The sequence below is a fragment of the Monodelphis domestica genome, chromosome 2 (genome assembly GCF_027887165.1).
Source record: "Monodelphis domestica isolate mMonDom1 chromosome 2, mMonDom1.pri, whole genome shotgun sequence".
In the NCBI taxonomy this organism is placed as follows: domain Eukaryota; kingdom Metazoa; phylum Chordata; class Mammalia; order Didelphimorphia; family Didelphidae; genus Monodelphis; species Monodelphis domestica.
In genome coordinates this window covers 88399619-88414241 of record NC_077228.1, presented here as the reverse complement: position 1 = coordinate 88414241, position 14623 = coordinate 88399619, and positions in this window count along the sequence as shown.

The following is a 14623-nucleotide window of genomic DNA, read 5'->3' as shown; positions in this document are numbered from 1 at the left end:
AGGATACATTGTTGAGTTAAAACATTTATTATCATCATAGTAACTAATTTTATAATTAATATAACATATATATAATTACCCTAACAATACATACATTTTAAAATTATAATTCAAATATTATCCTGGGATTACATTATTAATCTGGTTATATACACTGCCTTTTACCTGGGACTAAATTCTTACTATAAATTACACTTATATTTTCCCCTAAATTCTAAAAATGTAATTCCAAGAATCAACTAAACTATTAATAACTGATTGATTTTCTGATTACATCACCAACAATGTCCAATAGCAAGAGATATAAAATGAAATTCCATTCAAAATACCTCTAGACAGTATAAAATACCTCAGACATAACTAGCACAACAAACCTAGCTATTATATGAACAGAATTACAAATCAATCAAAAAAATAGTCAGACCTAAAAAAATTGGGAAAACATTAAATGCTTTTGTATAGGCTGGTACAATGTAATAGAAATGATAGTCCTGCCTAAATTAATTTACTTATTCAGTTCCATACTAATCAAAGTACTGAAAAATTATTTCAAAAAACTAGAAAAAATAAGACCAAAATTCTTGTAGAACAACAAAAGGCCAAGATTACCATGGGCATTACTGAAAAAAAATGAAGAAATATCTAGGTATATCAGATCTTAAACTATAAATAAAGGATTAATCATAAAAACAATCTGGTACTGGCTAAGAAATAGTGTAGTGGATCAATAGAATAGAACTAATGTAGTGTAGTGTAGCAATAAATGTCCATAGAAAATCAGTGTTTGATAATCTCAAATATCTAAACTTTTGGGGAAATAACTCACTATTTGACAAAAACCAAGAGGTAAACTAGAAAACAGTATGGTCGAAACTAGGTATAGATCAAAATGCCATTTGATACACCAGAATAAAATCCTAATTGATACTTGATGAAGAAATAAAGAGTGATACCATAAAGAAATTAGGGGATCATGGAAAAGTTTACCTGTCATATTTATGGATAAGGGAAGAATTTATGACTAAACAATAAATAGAGAACATTGTAAAAAGTGAAATGAATTATTTTAATTACATTAAATTAAAAAGGTATTATACAAATAAGACCAATAAAACCAAAAATAGAAGAGAAGCAACAAATCTGGAGAAAAAATTATAGAGGAAATATCTCTGATAAAAGTCTCATTTCTCTATTATATAGGAAACTGAGTCAAATTTATTAAAATATTAATGATTCCGCAGTTGAAAAATCATCAAAGGATATGAGTAGGCAGTTCTCAGGGCAAGAAATAAAACTATCTATAGTCACATGAAAAAATTCTCTAAATCGTTATATTTCTTAGATGTAGAATTATTTTTTATTTTTTTGAATTTTATTTAATTAGTCAATTTAGAACATTTTTCTTTTTTTGCTTGTACCTTTTTTATTGCATTTAAGTCATATCTTTTTTTTTTTAAACATTATTTTATTTGGTCATTTCCAAACGTTATTCTTTGGAGACAAAGATCATTTTCTTTTCCACCCCCCACGCCCTCCCACAACCTCTCCCAGAGCCGAGGCAGGATTCCACTGGGTATCACATGTGTTCTTGATTCGAACCCATTTTCATGTTGTTGGTATTTGCATTAGAGTGTTCATTTAGAGTCTCTCTTCAGACAGGTCCTCTCAACCCCTGTAGTCAAGCAGTTGCTTTTCATAGGTGTTTTTATTCCCACAGTTTGTCCTCTGTTACTGGATAGTGTTTTTTCTCCTAGATCCCTGCAGATTGTTCAGGGACATTGCATTGACACTAATGGAGAATTCCATTATGTTTGATTGTACCACAGTGTATCAGTCTCTGTGTACAATGTTTTCCTGGTTCTGCTCCTTTTGCTCTGCATCACTTCCTGGAGGTTATTCTAGTCTCCATGGAATTCCTCCACTTTATTATTCCTTTTAGCATAATAGTATTCCATCACCAACATATACCAAATTTGTTCAGCCATTCTCCAATTGAAGGTCATCCCCTCATTTTCCAATTTTTTGCCACCACAAAGAGCACAGCTATGAATATTCTTGTACAAGTCTTTTTCCTTATTATCTCTTTGGGGTACAAACCCAGCAGTGTTATGGCTGGATCAAATGGCAGACAGTCTTTTATCACCCTTTGGGCATAGTTCCAAATTGCCCTCCAGAATGGTTGGATCAATTCACAACCTCACCAGCAATGAATTAATGTCCCTACATTGCCACATCCCCTCCAACATTCATTACTTTCATTTGCTGTCATGTTAGCCAATCTGCTAGGTGTGAGGTGATATCTCAGAGTTGTTTTGATTTGCTTCTCTCTGAATAGAAGAGATTTAGAGAACTTTTTTATGTGTTTATTAATAGTTTTGATTTCTTTGGCTGAAAACTGCCTGTTCATGTCCCTTGCCCATTTATCAATTGGAGAATGGCTTGAGTTTTTGTACAATTGATTTAGCTCTTTGTAAATTTGAGTAATTAAACCTTTGTCAGAGATTTTTATGAAGATTGTTTCCCATTTTGTTGCTTCCCTTCTGATTTTAGTTACATTGGTTTTGATTGTACAAAACCTTTTTAATTTGATGTAGTCAAAATTATTTATTTTACATTTTGTGACTATTTCTAAGTCTTGCTTGGTTTTAAAATCTTTCCTATCCCTAAGGTCTGAAATGTATACTATTCTGTGTTTACCTAAATTACTTATAGTTTCCTTCTTTATGTTCAAGTCATTCACCCATTTTGAATTTATCTTGGTGTAGGCTTTGAGGTATTGATCCGAACCTAATCTCTCCCACACTGTCTTCCAATTTTCCAAGGAGTTTTTATCCAATAGTGAATTTTTGTCCCAAAAGCTTGGATCGTTGGGTTTATCATATACTGTCTTGCTGAGGCCATTTGCCCCAAGTCTATTCCACTGATCCTCCTTTCTGTCTCTTAACTAGTACCAAATTGTTTTGATGACTGCTGCTTTATAATATAGTTTGAGATGTGGGACTGCAAGGCCCTCTTCCTTTGTATTTTTTTCCATTATTTCCCTGTATATCCTTGATCCTTTGTTCTTCCAAATGAACTTTGTTATTTTTTTTCTAAATCAGTAAAAAAAATTTTTTTGAAGTTCCATGGGTATGGCACTAAATAGATAAATAAGTTTGGGTAGGATAGTCATTTTTATTATATTGGCTCATCCTACCCATAAGCAGTTAATGTTTTTCCAATTGCTCAAGTCTAGTTTTAGTTGTGTGGAGAGTATTTTGTAGTTGTGTTCATATACTTCCTGTGTTTGTCTCAGGAGATAGATTCCTAGGTATTTTATTTTGTCTATGGTGATTTTGAATGGAATTTCTCTTTCTAGTTCTTGCTGCTGAGCTGTGTTGGAGTTATAGAGAAATGCTGATGACTTATGTGGGTTTATTTTGTATCCTGCAACTTTGCTAAAGTTGTTGATTATTTTGATTAGCTTTGTGGTTGAATCTCTAAGATTCTTTAAGTAGACCATCATGTCATCTGCAAAGAGTGATAGCTTGGTCTCCTCCTTGCCTATTTTAATGCCTTCAATTTCTTTTTCTTCTCTAATTGTTACTGCTAGCATTTCTAGTACAATGTCAAATAATAGAGGTGATAATGGGCATCTTTGTTTCACTCCTGATCTTATTGGGAATGCATCTAGTTTATCCCCATTGCAGATGATATTAGCTGATGGTTTTAGATATATACTGTTTATTATTTTTAGGAACGATGCTTATATTCCTATGCTTTCTAGTGTTTTTAGTAGGAATGGGTGTTGTATTTTATCAAAGGCTTTTTCTGCATCTATTGAGATAATCATGTGGTTCTTGTTGCTTTGCTTGTTGATGTGGTCAATTATGTGGATTGTTTTCCTAATATTGAACCAGCCCTGCATCCCTGGTATAAATCCTACTTGATCATGGTGGATGACCCTTCTGATCACTTGCTGGAGTCTTTTTGCTAGTATCCTATTCAAGATTTTTGCATTTATATGCATTAGGGAGATTGGTCTATAATTTTCTTTCTCTCTTTTTGACCTGCCTGGTTTTTGAATCAGTACCATGTTTGTGTCATAAAAGGAATTTGGTAGAACTCCCTCTTTGCTTATTATGTCAAATAGTTTGTATAGTATTGGTATTAGCTATTCTTTGAATGTTTGATAGAATTCACTGGTGAATCCATCAGACCCTGGCGATTTTTCTTAGGGAGTTCTTTGATGGCCTGTTGGATTTCTTTTGCTGATATGGGATTATTTAATAATTCCATTTCTTCTTCTGTTAGTGTAGGCAGCTCATATTTTTGTAAATATTCATCCATATCGCCTCGATTGGTATATTTATTGCCATATAATTGGGCAAAGTAATTTTTAATGATTGCCTTAATTTCCTCTTCATTGGAGTTGATGTCACCTTTTCATGTTTGATGCTGTTAATTTGATTTTCTTCTTTCCTTTTTTAATTAGATTGAACAGTACTTGTCTATTTTGTTTGTTTTTTCAAAGTACCAGCTTCAAGTCTTATTTATTAGTTCAATCATTCTATCACTTTAGATTTTATTAATTTCTCCCATAATTTTTAGGATCTCTAGTTTGGTTTTCTTCTGTGGGTTTTTAATTTGTTCTCTTTCAAGTTTTTTTTTTAATTTGCATTTCCAATTCATTGATTTCTGCCCTACCTAGTTTGTTAATATATGCACTCAGGGATATGAATTTTCCTCTGATTACTGCTTTTGCTGCATCCCAGAAGGTTTGAAAGAATGTCTCACCATTGTCATTTTCCTCAATGAAATTATTAATTGTTTCTATGATTTGTTCTCTAACTAACCCATTTTTGGAGTATCATATTATTTAATTTCCAATTAATTTTTGTTTCTCTAAATCATTATTGATTACAATAATGCAAATTAAAACAACTCCAATATGCCTCCTCACATCTAATCAATTGGCTACCATGACTAAAAATAAAAATGATAAATGTTTGAGGGAATGTGGGAAAACAGGGACATTAATACAGTGTTGGCAGAACACTGTACTGATACTTCCATTTCAAAGAACAATATGGAACCATGCTCAAAGGGTACACTCTTTGACCCAGAAATACCATAACTGGGCCTGTATCTCAAAGAGATCAGGGTTAGGGAAAATGTATTCATAGCAAAATATTTTTATCATCTCTTTTTGTAGAACCAAAGAATTGGAAACAGAGGATGTATCCCTCCCTTGACTAACAAGTTGTAAATAGCTTTGATGAAATACTATCACACCATAAGAAATAATAAAAAGGATGAGTTTAAAAATAAACTGTATAAGCTTCTATGAACTTATGGAAAGTAAAGGGAGTAGAACCGGGAAAACAATGTATATAGAAATAGAAATATATGATGATCAACTTTGTAGGAGTTTCCAATTATAAGTGATGAAAATGCTATCTACAACAAAGAAATAACTGTTGAAGTCTGAGTGGAAATCAGAAGATGCCATTTTCCACTATATTTCCCGCATGAAATTTTTATTGTATGTGCTATATGTGTCTTCTATCATGACATGAAAAATAAGAAAATATTTATTGCATGAAACTACTGGTAAAATCTATATCAGACTATTTCCTGGGGGAAAGGAGGAAAGGGAGAAAGTCTGAAACCTAAAATGTCAGAAAAACAATTGTCAAAAATTACTTCCACCCATAACTGGAAAAAAAAATATGAGTTCCAGATTCCTTCTCATCCCTTCCAAATCCATGGATAAGGTAAGAAATATGTTTTTAATTATATGTCTGAAGTAATGCAAAATGTATTTCTGTGTTATCCATGTCGAAAAAAAAGAGGTTAAAAGTGAAAACTATATACTTCAATATGTACTCAAAATCATTATATTTTTTCTCATAGAAGATGGATATCATTTTTCATTATGGGTCATTTGGAACTATCATGGATCATTGTATTGATCAAAGAAGTTAAATCTTTTCCTATTGTTGGTCATTACAATATTGCTGTTAATGTATACATTATTCTCCTAAATCTAATCACTTCACTTTGCATAAATTAATATAAACTTTCCTATTTTTTCCCTGAAAATATCCTCCTTGTCATTAATAATAGCACTATAATATTTCATCAAAATAATATGCCATGACATGTTCAGACAGTACTGAATTATCAGCTACTACATCAATATCCAATTTTTATTTTGGGACTTGAATTAACTATCTGACAAAATTTCTGCTAAAACTAGAAAGTAGTTTGGCAGAAATTGGGTATAGACCTACTTCTCACACTGTATACAAAGAAAAGGTCAAAATGGGTACATGCCTTAGAAATAAATGATGATAGCGTAAGCAAATTAGAGGAGCATGTAATATCTTGCCTGTCAATTATGGGGATAAGAAAAGAATTTATGACCAAAGAAGAGATAGAGAGCATTAGAGAATGTAAGATAGGTGTTTTTGACTACATTAGAGTAAAGAAAAGCTTTTGCACAAAACCTATTCAAACAAGTTTAGAGCAAAGCAAAACAACAACAACAAAAAAAGTGCAAATATTTTTTCTGCATGTGTCTCTGATAAAGTATGTATTTCTCAAATATATAGAGAACTGAGTCAAATTTATAAGAATATGTCATTCCCTAATTGATAAATGGTTAGGGTTATGAAAAGGTAATTTTCAGAAGACAAAATCAAAACTATCTATAGTCAAATAAAAAATGTTCTCAATCATTCTTGATTAGAAAAAATGAAACTTTAATTAACACTAAGTTACTACCTCACACCTATCATAATGACTAATATGACTGATAATAAAAATGACATTTATTGAAGGGTATATGAGAAAAAATTGTGATGCTAATGCACTGTTGATAAAGTTATAAACTGATTCAACCATACTGAATAGAAATTTCAATCTATGCCCAATAGAGCATTCAGCTGGGCATATCCATTTAGCCAGCCTTTCTGCTGCAAGTTTTGTATCCCAAAAAGATAAAAAAAAAGAAAAAAAATTATATTCATATGCACAGTTATTTATAGCAGTTCTTTTTGTGGTGGCAAACTTTGGGGTTTTAGAGAATGGCCATCAAATGTAGAAAGTCTGAACAAATTGTGGTTTATAATTATGAGAAAATAATATTGTGCTATTAAAAAATCTATAATGTGTTATATGAACTGACACAAAGTGAAGGGAGAAGAACAGTGTACATGGTTACAACACATTGTATGATGATCAACTGTTGAATAACAGCTAATCTCAGCTGTTCAATGATCTAAAGCAGTTCCAGAAGACTTATTATTAAAAAAAATGTTATTCCTCTCCAGAGAAAAACTGGAGGTCTAAATAGAGATGGCAGTGTATCTATTTTTTCCTTTATATTTCTTGTTATTGCTGTTATCATTTGTTCTCCATTTTCTTTTACAAAATAGTTTATGGAATTATCTTTTGCATGGCTATACACATATAATTAATATAAAATAACTTTCTGATAGAGGTGTGAAGGTGAGAAAAAAGAAGACAATTGGTAAGTAAAATATAAAAAATGAATGATAAAATTATTTTATACATAATAAGGAAACTAAAAAAATCTAAATCTTTATCATGAAAAAATAGAGCTGCTCCAAGTAGTTTTGTACAATAAGGTCCATTTCCTTTTCTCTGATCTTTTTGGGAGTATAGACATAGTAGTGTTGTTATTAAGTGAAAAGTTATGTACCATTTTATTCTCATTGGTTATATGCCTGAACTTCAAAATTCTACCAACAGTGAATTAATGTTCCTATTTTACTATATCACCTCCAGTATCTAAGGAAAGCATTAACTTTATTGAGATGTCAGAGTACACATGGCGGGAAACACTGAAAAATATTCCAACCACAATTCAATACTTACTCCTACTATTTTATAACATTCCAAGATATTTTATTAGAGATTGAAATATATTGGACAATATTAGATTTGGAATCAGGAAGACCTGAGTTTAAAGAGTATTTCTGGCACTTACCAATAGGGTGAATCAGGGAAATTATAAAGCATCTAATAATGGTATATCCAGTTCCTTCTTCACAGAGTTTTTAGAAAGAACAATTGAGACAATATAATTATAATTTTCAAACTGGGTGGAATTTTGAGCAGATCTACTCAGACTTCCTCAGCATTTAGGTGAGGAATCTGAGGTCCTAAGAGAATAAGGGGTTTATAAAACTACATACAGATTAGGTGAACAGGCCCATGCCCTCTGCCTAAAAATACAGAAATGTTCTTTGTACATATATATCTAAAGCTAATTGAAAAATAAAAGAGTCTCTATAAATGTAAATAGTGATGATAATGATGATGACATGGTTGACTAACTCATTCGATTAGTAATCTAACTATATGTCAAAATCTAGATAATACATATCCTTAATTTAGTGGGGGGAATCTCTGAGTTTATTGATAATTTTACTTTTTTATTCAAACTTATAACAAGGGTCTTCATATAGAATAAATGTAGAAAAGTATTTTTGAACATCTAATTAAAGGTGAAATAAACCCAAGATATGAAAAACCACCTTTTTATGATTACAAATAATTTTGGTTTCTGGATTAACAGATCATATTGATGATATCCATTTAATTCCCTTTAGTCTTCTACAGGAAATATTTCTAATATATGACTGAACCTTCTGTACCATGCCCTGGTCACTTTGCACTTAAATTGTACTGTATGTTCACAAAACTTTTAATTAAAGAGGCAATTAACAGGGAGAAGGGGAAGTCAAGAAGAATAAAAAACATAAGATATTATCCTTTCATCTACATCATATACTTAAATTATATATGTATATATCTGCTAACCTGCATGCATACATGTGTGTATGTAAATATGCAGGTAAATAAAGTCCCAATCCCATCTACTTCATTTGCAACAAAGGGGAAAAAAAAGAAAAAAAAACACTTAGTACATAATCCTATCTTCAGGGAGAAAAGAAAAATCAGAAGTCTTATTTGGACTTATTTAAAAGATATTGTTCAACAGGTTTTTAATTAATCATAGCCAATTACTCATTAATGATTTCATATTTTACCACAGGAAAAAAAGTCTTCTTAAATTACCATCCAGTGAAATAATTAGAAGTAAAAGTCAGAGATGGACTTCTGGGAAACTTCTCCCCAAACTCTCTCCTTTCTTTTTAAAACAAATTCTGAAAGAAATTCACAAGTATTCATCAATTTAGCATGCAATTCATTTCCTACAGTTAGTCTGACCTGCATTTACTTTCTGACACCTTTTTCTTTAGAAAGAGTATCTATTTTGCATTTTATCCTGTGTTATATAGGTCAAAATATATGGATTAAATATTTTATGAAATATAATTAATTTCATATTTCATATTTCAGACTATGAGGGCAAGTCATGAAGGTAGGGCAAAAAGAGGACATTATACTCAGAAGAAAAGAACATTTGTAGAGTTCTAAAAGAAAAAGAAATAAGGGACTTCCGGGTAATCATAGCTGCAATCTAGACGCGGCACGTTTCCTCTCCCCAGCACCGAACGAAATAGACTACATCAAAGGAGCATAAAATCACCTTTGGAGGAACAGAAGGACTCCCCAGTACCCCATAGAGGCAAAGGTACGTGGGGCTTGAACATTTCCACACTAAAATAAGAAGGAAAAGCTTGCACAGAAAAGTGAACTGAGCCGCCCTTCCCCCACCCCACCTCCCCCACTAAACCAGAGTGAGCTACCTGAGCGCTCACCGGGACAGCGAGTGAGTGGGGAGCGTCTCTGTCTGGGGGGGCACTCCAGGGTCCTTGGGATCTGGGGACTGCCAGGAAAAAACGTCTCAGGGCGCTTTCACTGGAGAAGCCAGCGGACTTCGGGCGGGCTGCGCTGAACAAGGCGCACGGATTATCTGGGCGGAGCTGAATACCTGGGCTCGGAGGCTGGGAAGAACTAGTCTGAAGCAACCTAAATTCACAGAAAAACCACTCTTATAACCCAGACCCCAGACCAAAAAGGAAAGGGAAATAAAACCACCAAAGGGATGGCTCACATGGCCCAAAATCAAGCCTCCAGGAAGAAAGGGAAAAAAGTGACTATTGAAAACTTTTATGGTGGAAGTACCCAAGGGAAAGAGGAGAATGAAGAGGAAATCCAAAAAAATTCAGAACACGCCTCCCAAAATGGAAACTATCAACAAGCTCTGGAAGATCTCAAACTGGAACTTATCCAAAAGATGGAAACCTTCTGGAAAGAAAAATGGGAGAAAGAGATCAGCTGTCTGACAGATAAGACTGCTCAATTGGAAAAAGAACTCGAAGCAGCCAATACAAGGGCAGACAAGGCTGAAAAGCAAATCCAGTCCCTAATGACCAGAATTAAGGACCTCGAAGAAAGTGAGATGATAAAACAGCAAGAATCAATAAAGCAAACCCAAACAATTAATGAATTGGAAGAAAACAGAAAATATCTCACTGAGAAGGTCACGGACCTGGAGAACAGAGGAAGACGAGAAAATCTCCGTATCATCGGTCTCCCAGAAAAACCAGAGGTAAACAACAAATTGGATTTTATTCTAGAGGAGATTATAAAAGAAAATTGCCCCCACGTTCTGGAGCAAGGGGGCAAAATAGAAATAGAAAGGATTCATAGAACACCTTCTATACTAAATCCCCAAAAGACAACGCCTAGGAATGTAATTGCCAAATTCAAGAGCTTCCAAGTAAAGGAGAAAATCCTACAAGAAGCCAAGAAGAAGAGCTTCAGATACAAGGGGGCTCCCATAAGGATCACACATGACTTAGCGGCTAACACACTAAGAGACCGCAAAGCATGGAACACGATATTTAGAAAGGCAAGAGAGCTGGGTCTCCAACCAAGAATCAACTACCCAGCAAAACTGACTATATACTTCCAGGGGAAAGTATGGGCATTCAACAAAATAGAAGATTTCCAAGCATTTGCTAAGAAAAGACCAGAGCTCTGTGGAAAGTTCGATATCCAAGCACAGAAAGCAAGAGAAACATGAAAAGGTAAATATGAAAGAAAGGGAAAAGGAGATAAATCTTATCTTTCTCTTTAAGTCAAACTCTCTTCTATAAGGACTACATTTACATCTAATTATATATATTAATATGTGGGGAAAATGTTTTGTGTAACTCTCATAAATTGTATCATCATAAGAGTAGTTAGAAGAAACATGCATAGGGAAAGATTGGGGAATCAAGAAGATTTGGGGAAAGTTGGGGCAAAAAAAGGAAAAGGGAGGGGGGAACCGTGATAATACTAAGATTAACTTCAAGAAATAGGGGGGGAATCAATAGAATAAACTTTCCCATATAAAGATACACATGGGAAGGGGAGGGGAAGAACTCTCATATGAGAAGGAGAGGAAGAGAGCGTGAAGTGGAAGTACTTAAACCTTACTCTCAGTGAAATCAAATCTGAGAGGGAAGAACATCTAGATCCAGTGGGATCCTGAATTCTATCTTATCCATTAGGGCAAGAAAGAAAGGAAAATTAAGGAGGGGGAGGGGGGAGGGAGCACAAAAAGGGAGGGAAGGAGAGGGGGGAGGGGAAGGGAGCATAAAAAGGGAGGGGCTAGAAAGGGAAGCATCTCAAGGGAGGGGACTAGGGGGACTGACCTAAAGTAAATCACTGGTTCAAAAGGAGAAAGCTAAAGAAGAAAGGTCAGAACTAGGGGAAGACATCAAAATGCCAGCGAATCCACAAATAACAATCATAACTTTGAACGTGAATGGGATGAACTCACCCATAAAACGCAGACAAATAGCAGATTGGATTAGAACACAAAACCCTACCATATGTTGTCTTCAAGAAACACATATGAGACGGGTTGACACTCACAAGGTTAGAATTAAAGGGTGGAGTAAGACCTTTTGGGCCTCAACCGATAGAAAGAAGGCAGGAGTTGCAATCATGATATCTGACAAAGCCAAAGTACAAATAGACCTGATCAAAAGGGACAGGGAAGGTAAATATATTCTGCTAAAAGGAAGTATAGACAATGAGGAAATATCACTAATCAACATGTATGCACCAAATGGTATAGCATCCAAATTTTTAATAGAGAAACTAGGAGAATTGAAGGAGGAATTAGACAGTAAAACCATATTAGTGGGAGACTTGAACCAACCACTATCAAATTTAGATAAATCAAATCAAAAAATAAATAAGAAAGAGGTAAAAGAGGTGAATGAAATCTTAGAAAAATTAGAATTAATAGACATATGGAGAAAAATAAATAGGGACAAAAAAGAATACACCTTCTTTTCAGCACCACATGGCACATTCACAAAAATAGATCATACACTAGGTCATAGAAACATGGCACTTAAATGCAGAAAAGCAGAAATATTAACTGCAGCCTTTTCAGATCACAAGGCAATTAAAATATTGATCGGCAAGGGTACATGGAGACCCAAATCAAAAATTAATTGGAAATTAAATAACATGATACTCCAAAACCATTTAGTTAGAGAAGAAATCATAGAAACAATTAACAATTTCGTTGAAGAAAATGACAACGGCGAAACATCCTTTCAAACCTTATGGGATGCAGCCAAGGCAGTACTTAGAGGAAAATTCATATCCCTGAGTGCATATATTAACAAATTAGGGAGGACAGAGACCAAGGAATTGGAAATGCAAATCAAAAAACTTGAGAATGAACAAATTAAAAACCCCCAGAAGAAAACCATACTAGAGATCCTAAAAATTAAGGGAGAAATTAATAAAATAGAAAGTGACAGAACTATTGAGCTAATAAACAAGACTAGAAGCTGGTACTTTGAAAAAACAGACAAAATAGACAAAGTACTGGTTAATTTAATTAAAAAAAGGAAAGAAGAAAGGCAAATTAATAGCATCAAGGATGAAAAGGGGGATCTCACCTCAAATGAAGAGGAAATTAAGGCAATCATTAAAAACTACTTTGCCCAACTATATGGCAATAAATTTACCAATCTAGGTGATATGGATGAATATTTACAAAAATATAAATTGCCTAGACTAACAGAAGAAGAAATAGTTTTCTTAAATAATCCCATATCAGAAATTGAAATCCATCAAGCCATCAAAGAACTGCCTAAGAAAAAATCCCCAGGGCCTGATGGATTCACCAGTGAATTCTATCAAACATTCAGAGAACAGTTAACCCCAATATTACACAAACTATTCGACATAATAAGCAAAGAGGGAGTCCTACCAAACTCCTTTTATGACACAAGCATGGTACTAATTCCAAAGCCAGGCAGGCCAAAAACAGAGAAAGAAAACTATAGGCCAATCTCCCTAATGAATATAGATGCAAAAATCTTAAATAGGATACTAGCAAAAAGACTCCAGCAAGTGATTAGAAGGGTCATCCACCATGATCAAGTAGGATTCATACCAGGGATGCAGGGCTGGTTCAACATTAGGAAAACTATCCACATAATTGACCACATCAACAAGCAAACCAACAAGAATCACATGATTATCTCAATAGATGCAGAAAAAGCCTTTGATAAAATACAACACCCATTCCTACTAAAAACACTAGAAAGCATAGGAATAGAAGGGTCATTCCTAAAAATAATAAACAGTATATATCTAAAACCATCAGCTAATATCATCTGCAATGGGGATAAACTAAATCCATTCCCATTAAGATCAGGAGTGAAACAAGGATGCCCATTATCACCTCTATTATTTGACATTGTATTAGAAACACTAGCAGTAGCAATTAGAGAAGAAAAAGAAATTGAAGGCATCAAAATAGGCAAGGAGGAGACCAAATTATCACTCTTTGCAGATGACATGATGGTCTACTTAAAGAATCCTAGAGATTCAACCAAAAAGTTAATTGAAATAATCAACAACTTTAGCAAAGTTGCAGGATACAAAATAAACCCACATAAGTCATCAGAATTTCTATATAATTCCAACACAGCTCAGCAGCAAGAACTAGAAAGAGAAATCCCATTCAAAATTACCCAAGACAAAATAAAATACTTAGGAATCTATCTCCCGAGACAAACACAGGATCTATATGAACACAACTACAAAACCCTTTCCACACAACTAAAACTAGACTTGAACAATTGGAAGAACATTAACTGCTCATGGGTAGGACGAGCCAATATAATAAAAATGACCATCCTACCCAAACTCATCTATCTATTTAGTGCCATACCCATGGAACTCCCAAAAATTTTTTTTACTGATTTAGAAAAAAACATAACAAAGTTCATTTGGAAAAACAAAAGATCAAGGATACCCAGGGAATTAATGAAAAAAAATACAAAGGAAGGGGGTCTTGCAGTCCCAGATCTCAGACTATATTATAAAGTAGCGGTCATCAAAACAATTTGGTACTGGCTAAGAGACAGAAAGGAGGATCAGTGGAATAGACTGGGGGCAAGCAACCTCAGCAAGACAGTATATGACAAACCCAAAGATCCCAGCTTTTGGGACAAAAATCCACTATTTCATAAAAACTGTTGGGAAAATTGGAGGACAGTGTGGGAAAGATTAGGCTTAGATCAACACCTCACACCCTACACCAAGATAAATTCAAAATGGATGAATGACTTGAACATAAAGAAAGAAACTATAAGAAAATTAGGCGAACACAGAATAG